General features: G+C 37.1%; 1 long non-coding RNA gene across 2 annotated transcripts in view; it reads left to right on the top strand.

The window, feature by feature from the left end:
* Nucleotides 1-2429: 2429 nt before the first annotated feature.
* LOC111772361 (uncharacterized) overlaps nucleotides 2430-14454 on the top strand; it is a 137979-nt gene continuing 125954 nt past the window's right edge. For both annotated transcript variants that reach the window (XR_011437767.1, XR_002807374.2), the window contains exon 1: nucleotides 2430-2609. This is a non-coding gene — a long non-coding RNA (uncharacterized lncRNA). The remainder of the gene's footprint in view (nucleotides 2610-14454) is intronic.

Below are 14454 nucleotides of genomic sequence, written 5' to 3'. Positions count from 1 at the left end.
ACTCTGGTTTTCTACCCTGTTCCCATGTAGCTTAGACACAGTGGAGAGCTGAGTCTCCACTCCCACGTGGCATCAATGAGGTAGAATGAGATAGTAGGAGGTAAAGCTAGTTGGCACTCTCTTCCCTTCTTTCCCTGCCATGTTATTATCAGGGACCAGCAGAAGCTGAGCTACCACCCCCATCCTGCAGCCACAAAGCAATATGAGTCAGCCTTCCTCTTGCTCTCTCTCTAGAGCAATCAAGAACTAGAGGGAATCTGAGCTTACACTCAACTCAGAGTAAATGAGTCAGAGTGAGTAGGTGACCTCCTTTAAAGGTATCATCATGGATGAGAAAGAATCCAAACTTCCGCTCCAGTCACTTGCAATGAAATGGTATGAGTTAGTGCTCCACTTTAAAAAGAATGATGTAGGCAGAACCTAGCGAGAATGAATCTTGAATTGTATACCATGAAGGAGAACTATTTAAAAAATGTACTTTAAATAGAGTTCTATGACTTTGGATATTATATCTAAAATGACCTGGATACAATAGAAAAAAATCAGTATTAAATGATTAAGTGAGGAGATTTGCAACTTGAATGAGATAAAACAATGAAAAGACACCAAAATCAAGATGAATCAGATGTTGGAATTATTAGACAAGGATTTTGAACCACCAACATAAAAATGTTTCAATAAGAAATTACAAGTTCTCTTAAAATAATGAGAAAACAATAGAAAACTCCAGCAAAGAAATAGAAATTGAAAGAAAGAACCAAATGGAAATTGAGAACTGAAAAATAAAATCATTGCCGTAAAAAACTGACTGGATAGCTGCAATAATACAGTGGAAAAGACAGGGCATAGAATCAGTGAATTGAAGGTTGGCAAGAGAACTTACCCATATAAACAGAAGAAAGAAACTAGATTTAAAAAATAAACAGAGATTCAGGGACTTTGGGATAATAACCAAAGAGTTAAGATTTTGTTACACAAAATATATCCTCTGACCACAATTGAGTGAAATTACAAATAAATAATGAAGAAAATTTGAGAAATTCACAAAATATGCAGAAATTATATAATACTATCATAAATAATAAATGAGTCAAAGAAGAAGTCACAACAGAAATTAGAAAATACTTTGAGATACATAAATATGAAGATACCACATACCAAAATTTATGGGAAGCAGATAAAGCATACTTAGAGAAAAATTTATAGCTGTAATCACCAACATTAAAAAGAAGGAAGATCTCAGATGAGTAACCTAACCTTTCCCCTTGACGTACTGGAAAAGTAAGATCAAAATAAGCACAAAGTATGCAACAAAAAAAAGAAGGAAAGAACAAAGATTGGAATACAAACTAATATAAAGAAAGTAGAAAAAATAGAAGAAATTAACAAAACAAAAAATTAGATCTTTACAAAGATGAACAAAATTGGCAAAGCTTTAGGTAAACATATCAAGAAAAAACATCAGAAAACTCAAATTACTAAAATCAGAAATGAAAGAGAGTCTTTAACATAACTCATACAGAAATTTTAAAAAGTTATAAGGAAATGGTATGGAAAAGTGTATGTCAACAATTTAAACAAGCTCCAAAAAGTAAGGACAATTCTAAGAATGACAAGCAAATGAAATTGATTCAGGAAAAAATAGAAAATCTAAATAGACATATAGAAGACAAGATATTAATTTAGTAGTTAAAAATCTTCACGCAAAAAGTTCTAAATCAAATAATTTTACTACTGAATTTTACCTAATAGTTAAAAAAGAATTAACACCAATTCTTTCCCAACCTTTCCAAACCAGAGAAAGACATCACATGAAAACGGCAACCAAAATCTCTTCTGTATATAGATGTAGCTATGTTCAACAAAATACTTGAGTTGGAAGCAGGACAGTTTATGGCTTGTCTCCAATTGAGGGATGGGGGCAGTGGTTTGTGCCTTCCACCTCTAGAGCAATGGAGGGCACGGCTGAGAGAAAAGGGCCCTTTCTGACATAGGTGCATTCTGACACTCTCTGCACCAGAGCACAATGGTGGTTTGTAAAAAGCCTATTGTCTGCTCCTCCTAAGCATGTGGAAGCACAATCATCTGGGCCTCATCCCCGTTGCTGATGGGGAAGATGTAGGCATTTTGTCTGAGCCGGGTTGGCAAGGTGGAAATGTGGCAGAAGCAGAAGTTCAAAATTCGGTGAGTTAAGCCCTGAAAAGAAACGGCATATCGGTTGCCTTTGTATGAGATGTTGCCAGGACACAGAAAGAGCACTGTTGAAAGCAAGTTCTTTCTCAGCTTCCTAAAGAGATGGAAGGAAGACGGTCTGTGGCTTGTCGCCCCTTGAGGGGTGGAGCACGTGCATTGTGCATTCCACGTCTAGAACAATGGAGGGCACGGCTTAGAGCAAAGGGGTGTTTGTGACATAGGTGCTTTCCGACACTGTCTCCACCAGTGCGAAGTGGTGGTTGGAAAAAGGCGTACAGTCTATCGCCTCGTAAGCAGGTGGACGCACAATCATTTGGGACTCAGCCCAGTTGATTAAGGTGAAGATGTAGGCATTTCGTCTGAGCCGGGTTGTCAAGGTGGAATTGCGGCAGAAGCAGAAGTCCTAAAGTGGCGAGGTAAGGGCTGGGAACAAATGGCGTTTGAGCTGCCCTTGTATGAGAGTTTCCCCGTATGCTGGAATAGCACTGTGGAAAGCGAGTTCTTTCTCAGCTTCCTAAAGAGCTGGAGGCAAGACAGTTTATGGCTTGTCTCACATTGAAGGATGGAGGCAGTGCTTTGTGCCTTCCACCTGCAGAGCAATGGAGGGCACGGCTGGGAGCAAAGGGGGCTTTCTGCCATAGATGCTTTCTGATACCCTTCATGGATGGTGCCAGTGCCTTGTGCCTCCTACCTCTAGAGGAATGGAGGGCACGGCCGAGAATAAAGGGCCCTCCTGACATTGGTGCTTTCTGACACTCCCACAACCGTTGCACAATTCCGGTTGGTTAAAAGCCTATTGTCTGTCTCCTGCTCAGCATGTGGAACCACAATCATCTGGGCCTCGTCCCCATTGCTCCAGGGGAAGATGTAGGCATTTCGTATGAGCCGGTTTGACAAGGTGGAAATGCGGCAGATGCAGATGTTGCAGATTGGCGAGTTAAGGGCTGAAAAGAAACAGCGTTCAGCTGCCTTTGGATGAGATGTTCCCAGGACGCTGTAAGAGCACTGTGGAATGCGTGTGCTTTCCCAGCTTCCTAAAGAGCTGGAAGCAGGACAGTTTATGGCTTGTCTCACATTGAAGGATGGAGGCAGTGCTTTGTGCCTTCCACCTCTAGAGCAATGGAGGGCACGGCTGAGAGCAAAGGGGCCTTTCTGACATAGGTGCATTCTGACAATCTCTGCACCAGTGCACAATGGCGGTTTGTAAAAAGCCTATTGTCTGCTCCTCCTAAGCATGTGGAAGCACAATCATCTGGGCCTCATCCCCGTTGCTGAAGGGGAAGATGTAGGCATTTCGTCTGAGGCGGGGTGGCAAGGTGGAAATGCGGCAGATGCAGATGTTGCAGATTGGAGAGTTAAGGGCTGAAAAGAAACGGCGTTCAGCTGCCTTTGGATGAGATGTTCCCAGGACGCTGTAAGAGCACTGTGGAATGCGAGTGCTTTCCCAGCTTCCTAAAGAGCTGGAAGCAGGACAGTTTATGGCAAACTGAATCAAATAACACAAAAAAGGGATTATACATCATAAACAAGTAGAATTTATCCCAGGAATGTAAGGTTCATTTAACATCCAAAAATCTATTAATATAAAACACCACATCAATGGAATGGAACAAAGGATAAAAAGAAATCAACACACTGGAAAACTATTTGAGCAAATTGAACACATCTTTACAACAAAAAACACTCAACAAACTAGGAATATAAGAGAATCTCTTCAACTTGATAAAGGGAATCTACCAAAAGCTTGCAACTAGTATCATACTTAATAATGAAAGACTAAGTTATTTCACCCTAAAATCAAGAAGCATACAAATATATTCATTATTATCAATTTATTTCAACATTGTGATGGAGATTAAAGTCAGGGCACGTAGAAAAGAAAATGAAATAAAAGATAACCACATGGGAAAGTAAGAAGTAAACCTCTCTATATTCACAGATGACACGATCTGATATGTACAAAATCCTAAGGAGTCTGCTGAAAGCTATCTATTTAAACTAAAAAATATAGAATTCAGAAAGGCATTAGAATACATAATCTTTTTTTATAAAATCACTTGTACTTCTATACCAGCAATTAAAAATCAAAGAAATTAATTTAGAAAACAATTTCATCAAAAACATCAAAAACAATAAAATTCCTGAGAGTAAACTTAACAATAGAAGGCCAATGGGTTGGCCCTGTGGCCAAGTGGTTAAGTTCGTGCACTCAGCGTTAGCAGCACAGGGTTTTGCCATTTTGGATCCTGTGCATGGACATGGCACCATTCATCAGATCATGCTGAGGTGACATCCCACATAGCACAACCAGAGGCACTCACAACTAGAATCTACAAGTATGTACTGGGGGCTTTTGGGGAGAAGAACAGGAAAAAAGAAGATTGGCAACAGTTATTAGCACAGGTGCCAATCTTTAAAAACAAAAGAAGTCCAAGACTTTACACTGAAAACTAGAAAACATTGCTGAAAGAACTAAAGAAAACATAAACAAATTGGAAGATATTAATTTAAGATGAAAATGCTCATCTAAACGATCTAAACATTCAATATAACACCTATCAAAGTTTCAGCAGCCTTTTCTTTTTACATAAATTGACAATCTGCTCCTACAATTCACATGGAAATGCAAGGGATTTGGAAGAGTCAAAAGAGTTTTGAAAAAGAAAAACAAAGTTGCAGGACACATACTTCCTGACTTTAAAACTTACTACAAATCTACATAATTAAAACTTCATGATACAGGTATAAATTTTGGACATACAGGTCAGTGGAATAGATCTGAGTCCAGAAATTAACTCATACGTATGGTCAACAAATTTTTAACAAGTGTACCAAGACCATTCAATGGAGAAAGAATATCATTTTTGTCAATTGTTACTGGGAGAACTGGATAGCCACATGCATAAAATGAGGTTGGACCCCATCTTACATCATAAACAAAAATTAACTTAAAATAGATAAAAAGTCCATACGTAAAAGTTAAAAATAGAAAACACTTAGAAGAAGATGTAGGTATAAATCTTTATGTTCTTGGGATAAGCAATGGTTTCTTAGATATGACATCAAAAACACAGCAGCAAAGTAAAAAAAAAAAAGATTGGACTTCATCAAAATTAAAAATGTTTATTCTCCAAAGATAAATCTCAAGAAAGTAAATAGACCACCCACAGAATGGGAGAAATATTTTCAAATCATACGTCTGATAAAAGTTTAGTATCCAGACTATGTAAAGAACTATTGCAACTTAACATTAAAAGAGAGATAATCTCATTTTTAAAATGGAAAAATGCTACATTTCTCCAAAGAAGATACAGTGTAAAATTACCAAAAGAAACGTCAACTAAATTGAAATTGGGAAGGCCTGCAGGGAATGCTTTCATGCTGTATCATACATCAGTTACTCAAACAGGAAGGTATGCTTAGATCTACAATAGGAATGTGTTTTCTACCTTACTACCCAGCAGAAGGAAGGAAGATTTCTTTCCCCAACTGGTAACAGCCCAGCCAATGGGAGACTGTAGAAACCCAACTGATAAAAAGCATCTATACTTTAGACTCCCAGTTTCCTCACATGAACATTTTTTGTTATGACCCATCCTATTCCCCATTTTCCTCTATAAATGCAAGCTCCTCCCATTTTTTATCTGGATTTGGCTATGGTCTGCTATAATCTTCATTTCCCAAATTGCAATTCTGTTGGTTGTTACTGAATAAATTCTTTTTGCAGATAAAACAACTGGCCAATCTACTTTTTTTCTTTTTTTGTGGGGTCAAGATTAGTTTGGAGGTAACACCTGCTGCCAATCCTCTTCTTTTTTGCTGAGGAATACTGACCCTGAGCTAACATCTATGCCCAGCTTCCTCTACTTAATATGTGGGACACCTGCCACAGCATGGCTTGATAAGTGGTGCAGCCAGGATCCAAACTGGTGAAACCTGGGCTGCCAGAGCAGAAAGTGTGAACTTAACCACTGTACCACTAGCCCAGCACCTGGCCAATCTACTTTTTAAGCTCATGTATTTGGTGTCGGAAATGGTACCCGAGGGCAGCAATTTCTAGGCGACAGTGACTACCTGAATTGAGTGAGGTACCCACACTGAGCCGTTAGCACTTATTGTTCCCATGAGTTGCTGCCTACTTTCAGTTTGGTAGGTCTCCTCTCGGATTCCAAGTTCCTCTACCTTTCCCTTTTGAGCTCTCCAACTTTATTCAGGGCCAAGAAAGACCTTGTTTTTTCCAAAGAGGGACTTTGTCATTTCCAGTTCAAGGCTTTGTCATTAGATTTAAGGCTTTCTACTTTGTGAGTACTCATTTTATGAAGCTCTTGGCAGCAAGTTTCCTTTGTGGACTGGGCTACCTTGGAATCCAGGAATCTTTTTTCATTTTGCAATTCCATCTGGAATCAGGGCTAGAACTCTTGAAACTTTTCTGGGTTTTCAGAAGAATTTAAGAAATGAGATCCCTGTCATCTACATGTTCTAAGAGTAACACTCCTTCAAGGACCTTGGACAGGTTTATGTTTAGGAACTATGGGTCCCGACATGTGCATTTTTAACTAAGTGAGTCAAATAGGCCAAGAGTATTCCAGACTTAAAATGAACTTTTGATCTACCAAAATTTACTTTCCTTAAAAACAAATTGAAAGACCATGGCAGTCAAATAAACCAAACTCTATGATATGCCTATTTTAATTGATACCTGAAGGCTTCCAAATGTATCCAACACTACAAAATCACATCTTTGCAAAGTTCTATTTCTAAATTAACCAAGGTAAACAAACAATTGAAAGAAACCAAAATGGCTTCTGAAGTATCTTTTTTCCCTCCCCCATCTTCTTTGTCTCTGGATGTGTGGTGGTCATCTTGTGATCAGACTCTGCCCTTAATGCCATCTTATTTGTCTCCCCCTGCTTCTTTGTCTTAGGCTCCAGCCAATGTTATTTTCTGCTTTCTCTTCTGCACCTCCCCTCCTTATTCACTGCTCAGGCTGAGATTTCTTAGAAAAATATCATGCTGGCATTTTCTTTATCTGAAAAGGGGAAAATGATTCTAGAATTTGGCAGCATGTAAATAACAGTAAATAAAATTCATTGGTAAAACAAAAAACTCTTTGGTCCTCTGAGCAGGTAACCTTAATGTTTCTGCTGGAAACACAACTTGGATCCAACTAACCTTTTGAGTTTTGTACCTGACACATGGTCAAAATTTTTAAAACAAAAGCTATAGGATCTCTGTTTAGTCTGTCTATGTGTCTATGGATGTAAGATATATGTAATGTGATATTATTTTTTTCTCAGGATGGTATTACCAAAATTAATTTATGAAAGAGCTCTATTTAATTAGCTTGAAATTAAGTGCTGATAAATTAAGCATTCCTAAATCCAGAAATATAATAGAAACTAATCCAACTACTTTTCAAGTTTATGTCTTGCAGGATTAATCTTTAGAGAATAAAAGCTTGCTTAAGATTGTTAGTTTAATCAAAACAGGTGTGTCTTTAGAGTTATCCACACTGAATATAATGCAGACATATACCTTTCATTGTATCTGGGTTTATTAAGTTCATGTTATCTCTGTTACAAAATTTGTGAGCAAAAAATTAAGCAAAAAGATGATGACTATGTGCTTTAATGTCACATCAAGTTTTTATGAGTAATGTAAACATATTTGCTGGGAACAAATGATTTTGATAGATGAAAATTGGTAAGAATTTTTGGGTGCAATAATATGTTTTATATATTTTATGCTTGAAAAATTGTTTCCAAAATCCTTTTAGTTACTTGAAATTTTAGATTTTTGCTAAGTTAAACTAACTGATAGAATTTCATTAAATATCAGGATTATTTCCCAAACATACTAAGCTATTAATTACTGAACTGAGGTTCATTTACTGTTGGCTTCTTATTGCAAGAAACTACAGTTAAATTTGAGTCTTTGCCACTATGTCTTCTGCCACATTGAAAGATTATAAATTTGCCAGTTCACAATTGTTTACTTCTAAGATTTCACTAGGAATTAAGAAATCTGAAGTTTAATAATTCTAATATGTGGAACTATTGCTAATAGAAACAAAAAGGGGAACATCTCTGTGTGCAAGGGAAGTAGGATGTGTATTTTGGTAAAAGAAGTTATGAGGAAAACAAATGCATTTTCTTGAGAGAAAAGAAAGAAATTTTGTCCTTAAGAGAGACTGGTTATTTGAGAATGGGAAAGAGAAAATATAGGACAAAATCTGAATGTTAAAAGGAAATTGTAGAAAGTTATGTATAGAAATCTTGGGAAAGGAATTTTATGCATCATATGATCAGCACTGGCTAAGATATGAATGAATGAGTTTTAATATCAAAAGTAAGTAGAAGCAAAATTAAAATTTGACTCTTCTGTTAAAAGTATAAGGTTTTCTTGGGCTATTGATCTGTTTTTGATAAGAAATTGTGAAAACTTCTTTACCTTTTAAGTAATATGCCTAGAATACAGAGATTTTGTGTTTTATCAAAATAAGTTTCTGTGTTGTTTTTGTCAGGTCTTTAATTACTTAGGAAAACTGAGTCTTCTTAAAGGGATTAAGTTTTACTTACAGCTATATAACCTTTGTCTCTGCCTTTGAAATCTTTTATTGTTATTTTTGCCAAAGAAATATAGTGTTATCACTTTTAATTCAAGTTTACTACTTAAAAATGGATCTAACAAAAATACCCAAATTTTCTTGTCAATTGCATTGTGATGAACCCTCACCTGAACCTTACCCATTGCCTTTTTTAAAGTTTTTTTGTCAGTTATATACAGTTATTGTTGGACTCTGATGTTTTTCCAAATATGTTTCATATTCAAAAAGAATCATGGAAAAGAGTTTGACAAGCACTCTGTAATACAGATTTTTGATAAATTGAAGATTATATCACTGAAATAGGTAAGGATTTCTAAAACTCAAATGGAAAACTTATTGCCTCAATGTTTTGCTTTCCTGATAAAGGATTCCTTTTTCTCTTCTAAGCTATCTGTACCTTACAGAAATTTGGCAAAGTGTATCTTTGCAACAAACATTGAAACATTTATTTTTTTCTCCATACCTTATCCCTCCAGAATTCAGAAACTCTTAAGTATTCTTTTCACAGCAATATATGTATTTGCATAAACTCAATGAGACTCTGTCCTCCTTAGAGCAGGGTACAATTGGAAATATTGTCTATATTACCAAGAATTTGACTGTATTATCATGTTCAAGAAATATTTACATAGACTTAGAAATGACTAGACAAATTTAAGGAATTCCTTGAAAAAAATTAGCCTAGTATCTTGCTTACAAGTCGATTGGTTTGCTTCAAGCAAACCAATCTTTAAAAAAGAGTTTATATGGTCAATCACCGTTCTTCCTACATTTATATAAATAGTCAGGCCAAGTTTGATACAAATTAGTTTTATTATATTTATCTTTAATCAAAATACGGGTAATTGTGGAGAGAGAATTTATTTTTGAACCTTTGTAGATGTTATTCTAGTCCTGTTAATTGTCTTTAAGGTTTTGTTGTATACCTATAAACTGGACTGGATCTTAAATTCCTCTATCTTCCTCAAACATCTGGTTATGACTTTGCAAACTAACATTTCTATTTTCTCCCACCCTTCTGATTTGAAATCAGTAAGAACAAACACTGTCCTTGAATCCTTGGAACGGACTATATCAGGTCATCTTTACCACCCTGATGGCAGACAGACATCAGGACTCAGGCCTTAGGTACATATCCTACAGCTGAAGAATACTCTACCTGGCATCTGGTGTTTTACAAATGCTGAAAATCTCCATATCAAGTTGACTAGGAATAGAATCAGCCAACATATGAGGCAGACAGCTTTCCCAAGATGACCAGACCAGGCCTGTACATCCTTTATCTCACTGTTGCTTCTTACTTCACTTTCCTCCTCTTGTCCTTTGAAGTACAATGCCCTTGACTGCATTTTGCAATCTATTGTGAAAGGGGAAAATCTCTCTGATTGTTGGATTTGCCATCAGAATCCTTTGTCTATCCAAGGCAGTAATGACCCCTTAGTTCACCCTATACACAATTTCTTTAGGGTTCCAAATGCTGTTGTCTGTTTAAATTGTACCACAGGCCCATTTTATAGAATCAGGTTGCTAGGTCTGCCTAAACTTAGTCTTTTATCAAATTTAACTTAATCTTGGGAGAGGTAAATAAGATCTTCTTAATATTTGTACAAAAAATTGTTCAGGAAAGCTAATGTAAATTGGGCCATTTGTTAACTTCTTGACATACTCATACAATTAAACATCCCCTTGGTGTGTAACAACATAATGGCTGAGCCTTGGTTTAATGTTGCTAATGCTTGTATTGCAAAGAATGAGTTTATAGATACCATTGCTTATGCAGGAGCCTTAGGTACGCACCCTAGTTAAACCTTCATATGTGAAAATTTTAGTAATGGCTTTTATGTTTCAGCAACTCATTGCCTTGATAGCTGGAGGATAAAAGGACATTGTACCTTTGCTGTATTTACTGTTCTACTCTCTACATAACCAAACAGAGGCCTCTCATTAGGCCATCCCATTAAACTTCTAAACCCCCCTTGTCAGAACTTCTAGGAGGTGTACATGGTTCTGGGTTTGCCTCTATGGGGAAAGCTTTCTTTTCACAGATTGAAGTGAAAGCCAATGAGCAAATAATTGACAATCATGCCCTGACACTAGAAGAATTGGCCAACTCTGCAGCCAAAGCAATTTTAGCTTAGCAACGGACACTTAGCTCATTGGCCAAGGAAGTTTTGGATGATCATATAGTCCTTGATTATCTACTTGCTGAGCAAAGAGATGTCTGTGTAGTTGTGAACACCTCCTGTTGCTGATAGATAGATGCCTCTGGGGAAGTAGAGACTCAATTACATAACATGAAAGAGCTAGAATGTTGGCAACAGCAAATTTCACCTGACAATCCACTGTCTTTTGAATTTTTTAGCTGGTTACCTTCAGGTCTGGGTTCTTGGTTTAGAATCACCCTGCAAACTGGATTCATAGTATTGCTCTTAATCTTATTCTTTATATTTGATGTAAAGTTCTGTACTTGTTGCTTGTCAAAATTTTGAAAAGATGACATGCCTAAAAAGGTCATGATATCCAAGCACCTTGAGATGATTTCCAATGCTACAACTTTCAGAAAAACATAGACTTTAGATAAAAAAATGCCTGAGAGTTCTCCCTTCTATCCTTCCTTGTTACTCAAATGTGGCCTCAATGGTTTCTGGTTTGTGCATTTCTCCTCCAATGTGGAACATGACAACCAGAAAAGGTCCTTCCTGGCACTCAAGGACAAAGGCAATCAAATTTAGAAGACCTGACTTTTGGTCAGTAGTGCTTTTGGAGAAAGATATTCATTAAAAGGGAAAAATGTAAAATTAATAAAAGAAACTTCAACTAAACTGCAGTCAAGAAGGCCTGCATGGGGAGGTCTCACACCCTATCATTCATTGTCAATTACTCTAAACAGGAAGGGACTATGCTTGCATCTCCAACAGGAAGGTGTTTTGTACTTTACCACTCAGCAGGAGGAAGGAAGATTTTTCTCCCCACCTGGCAACAGCTTAGCCAATAAGAGACTGTAGCAGCCTAACCAATGAAAAACCTCTACACTTCAGACTCCCAGTTTCCTCCAATAGATTCTTTGTTTATTATAGCCCCTCACAACTTACTCTTTTCCTTTATAAAAGCAAGCCTTCTTTTGTTTCTCAAGATTTGCCTATGGTCCATGATAGCTTGCATGTCTTGAATTGTAATTCTTTTGGTTGCTCCCATATAAGCTTGTCTTGTGGGTAAAACCACAGGTCAATTTATTTTTTAAGTTGATGATACAAATGACCAATAAGCACATGAAATTATGCTCAATATCCTTAGCTATCTCAGAAATGCAAATAAAAACCAAAATGAGGTACCACCTCACACCTACTAGTTTGATTGTCATCAAAAAGATGGACAATAACAAAGGTTGGCAAGGATCTGGATAAATTGGAACCCTCATACACAGCACAGCCGATGAGAATAAAAATAGTCCAGTTGCTTTGGAAATAGTCTGGCAGTTCCTCTAAAGGTTAGCCATAACCTTCCTCTAAGGTTAGCTGGGCTTACCATACAGCCCAGCACTTATACCCCCTAGGTATATACCCAAGAGAAATGAAAACATATGTCCACACAAAATATTATTCATAGTACCCCAAAATTAAAAACAATTCAAATGCTCATCAAATAACGAATGAACAAACAAAATGCAGTGTTTCCATAACAGGAATTGTTTTTGGCCATAAAAGAAAATGAAGTACTGATGCATACTACATCGCAGATGGCCCTTGGAAACATTATCTAAATGAAATGAGTAACAAAACATGACATGTTGCAGCATTCCATTAATATGAAATGTTCAAAATAGATAAATCCATAGAGACAAAATGTAGATAGGTTTGGAGGTAGGGGCTGGTGAGAGGGAGAAATTAGGAGTGAAATTAGTAAATGAACGTGGGGTTATTTTTGGAGTTATTAAAATATTATGAAATAGTAGTGATGGTTGAACAACTTTGAATATCCTAAAAACTACGGAATTGTACATGTAAACAACGGTGAATTTTATGTTATGTGAAATATAGCTGAATGAAGGTATTATAAGAAATATTATAAAACTAAACACACAAAAATGAGTACAAGTAAAACTGGGTAAATCTGAATGAGTCCCTGGTTTGTATCAATGTCAATATCCTGGTTATGATATTGTACTGAAGTTTTGCAATATGTTACCTTTGAGGGGACACTAGATAAAATGTATTATTTTTTACAACTGGATGTGAACTTATAATTAGCACAAAATAAAAGTTTTAATCAAGAAGTAAAAAGAGGAGGGGATGGTGGACGTGGACTGTTTTCTTTCCTAAGTCTCTGGCCACAATGAAAGTCTAGAGTAGAGAAGGGGGGCAATCTGCCTGCCTCAAAAGTAGAGAGAAGCTCCCAGAACAGCTTTATTCAAAGATACCATTCTCACAAAATCTCTCCTTTCCTGAGTTGACAAGGGCTTCAGGAGTTCTGACAGGTTCTTGGAACTATTCCCTTTATAAATCTGCCTGTTGGTCATTGAGAGGAGGGTCTTTCTCACACTCCCGTTGGTACTCAGTACTCAGTCAAAATCAATATAGGAAAACTCCCATGCCAATATCCATTAAAATATGTAAAGAACATGTTGCACTGCACACATTAAAAACAGCAAGATAGATTTTATTTGGACTACCACAGTAGGGGAGAAAGACTTCAGAATGAAACTGAACGCAACTCTGAATACAGCAAAGATAGCCAGGGATTTATAGAGAGTGAGCAACATGAGGGGGTTAGAGAATGGAAATCACCAAGAAGAACATCAAGGATAGAGGGATTCTTGCTAAACTGGCCTAATGGGATTCTTGCTAAAGAGAGCCAGGACTGGGGGGTGGGGCGGTCAAAGTTAGGGCATGAGGGACTTGACTAGACATCAACATGGGGAACTGGCTCAACTGACTTCGAACAATTCTTTGCTAAAATATGGGATCAGAAAGTGTGGATAAGGAAGGTTAATGTTAAGGCCTCGTCAAAAGGAAGGCTCAGGGGCTGGTCCTGTGGCCTAGTGGTTAAGTTTGCACACTCTGCTTTAGTGGCCCAGGGTTTCACCGGTTTGGATCCTGGGGGCAGACCTAGCACGGCTCATCAAGCCATGTTGAGGTGGCGTCTCACAAAGTGCAGCCAGAAGGACTTACAACTAGAATATACAACGATGTACTGGGGGGCTTTGGGGAGAGGAAGAAGAAGGAAAAGAATGATTGGGAACAGATGTTAGCTCAAGTGTCAATCTTTAAAAAAAAAGAGGGCTCAGAACAGCCTTACTAAAGTTTGGTCAAGGAAAGGGTTTCTGTGAAGTACAATCATTAAAATTATTAAATCATTCAAATTATTCAGATATTGCGACTATATGACTAAAATAAGTAGACTCTCTTATGCTGTGAAGAATTTTTTTATATTTCTGATTGAAATCATAAATCAAATTCTACTTTTTCTTTGTAATATTGTGAGAGGTTTTTGTGTGTGTATGTACACAGTGATGCACAGGGTCAAAAGTATTTACAGAAATGTGAGGATTTCACTGACACAAATTTGTAAAATCTCCCTTACCTGTTGTAGCTGAGGGGTTTCTCAATTTTTACTTCATTTTGTATGTATAAACCTGGCCTTTCAGAGCCATTGCA

This window comes from Equus caballus, chromosome 4 (genome assembly GCF_041296265.1).
Source record: "Equus caballus isolate H_3958 breed thoroughbred chromosome 4, TB-T2T, whole genome shotgun sequence".
In the NCBI taxonomy this organism is placed as follows: Eukaryota; Metazoa; Chordata; class Mammalia; order Perissodactyla; family Equidae; genus Equus; species Equus caballus.
This window is presented reverse-complemented; position numbering and strand designations above follow the sequence as displayed.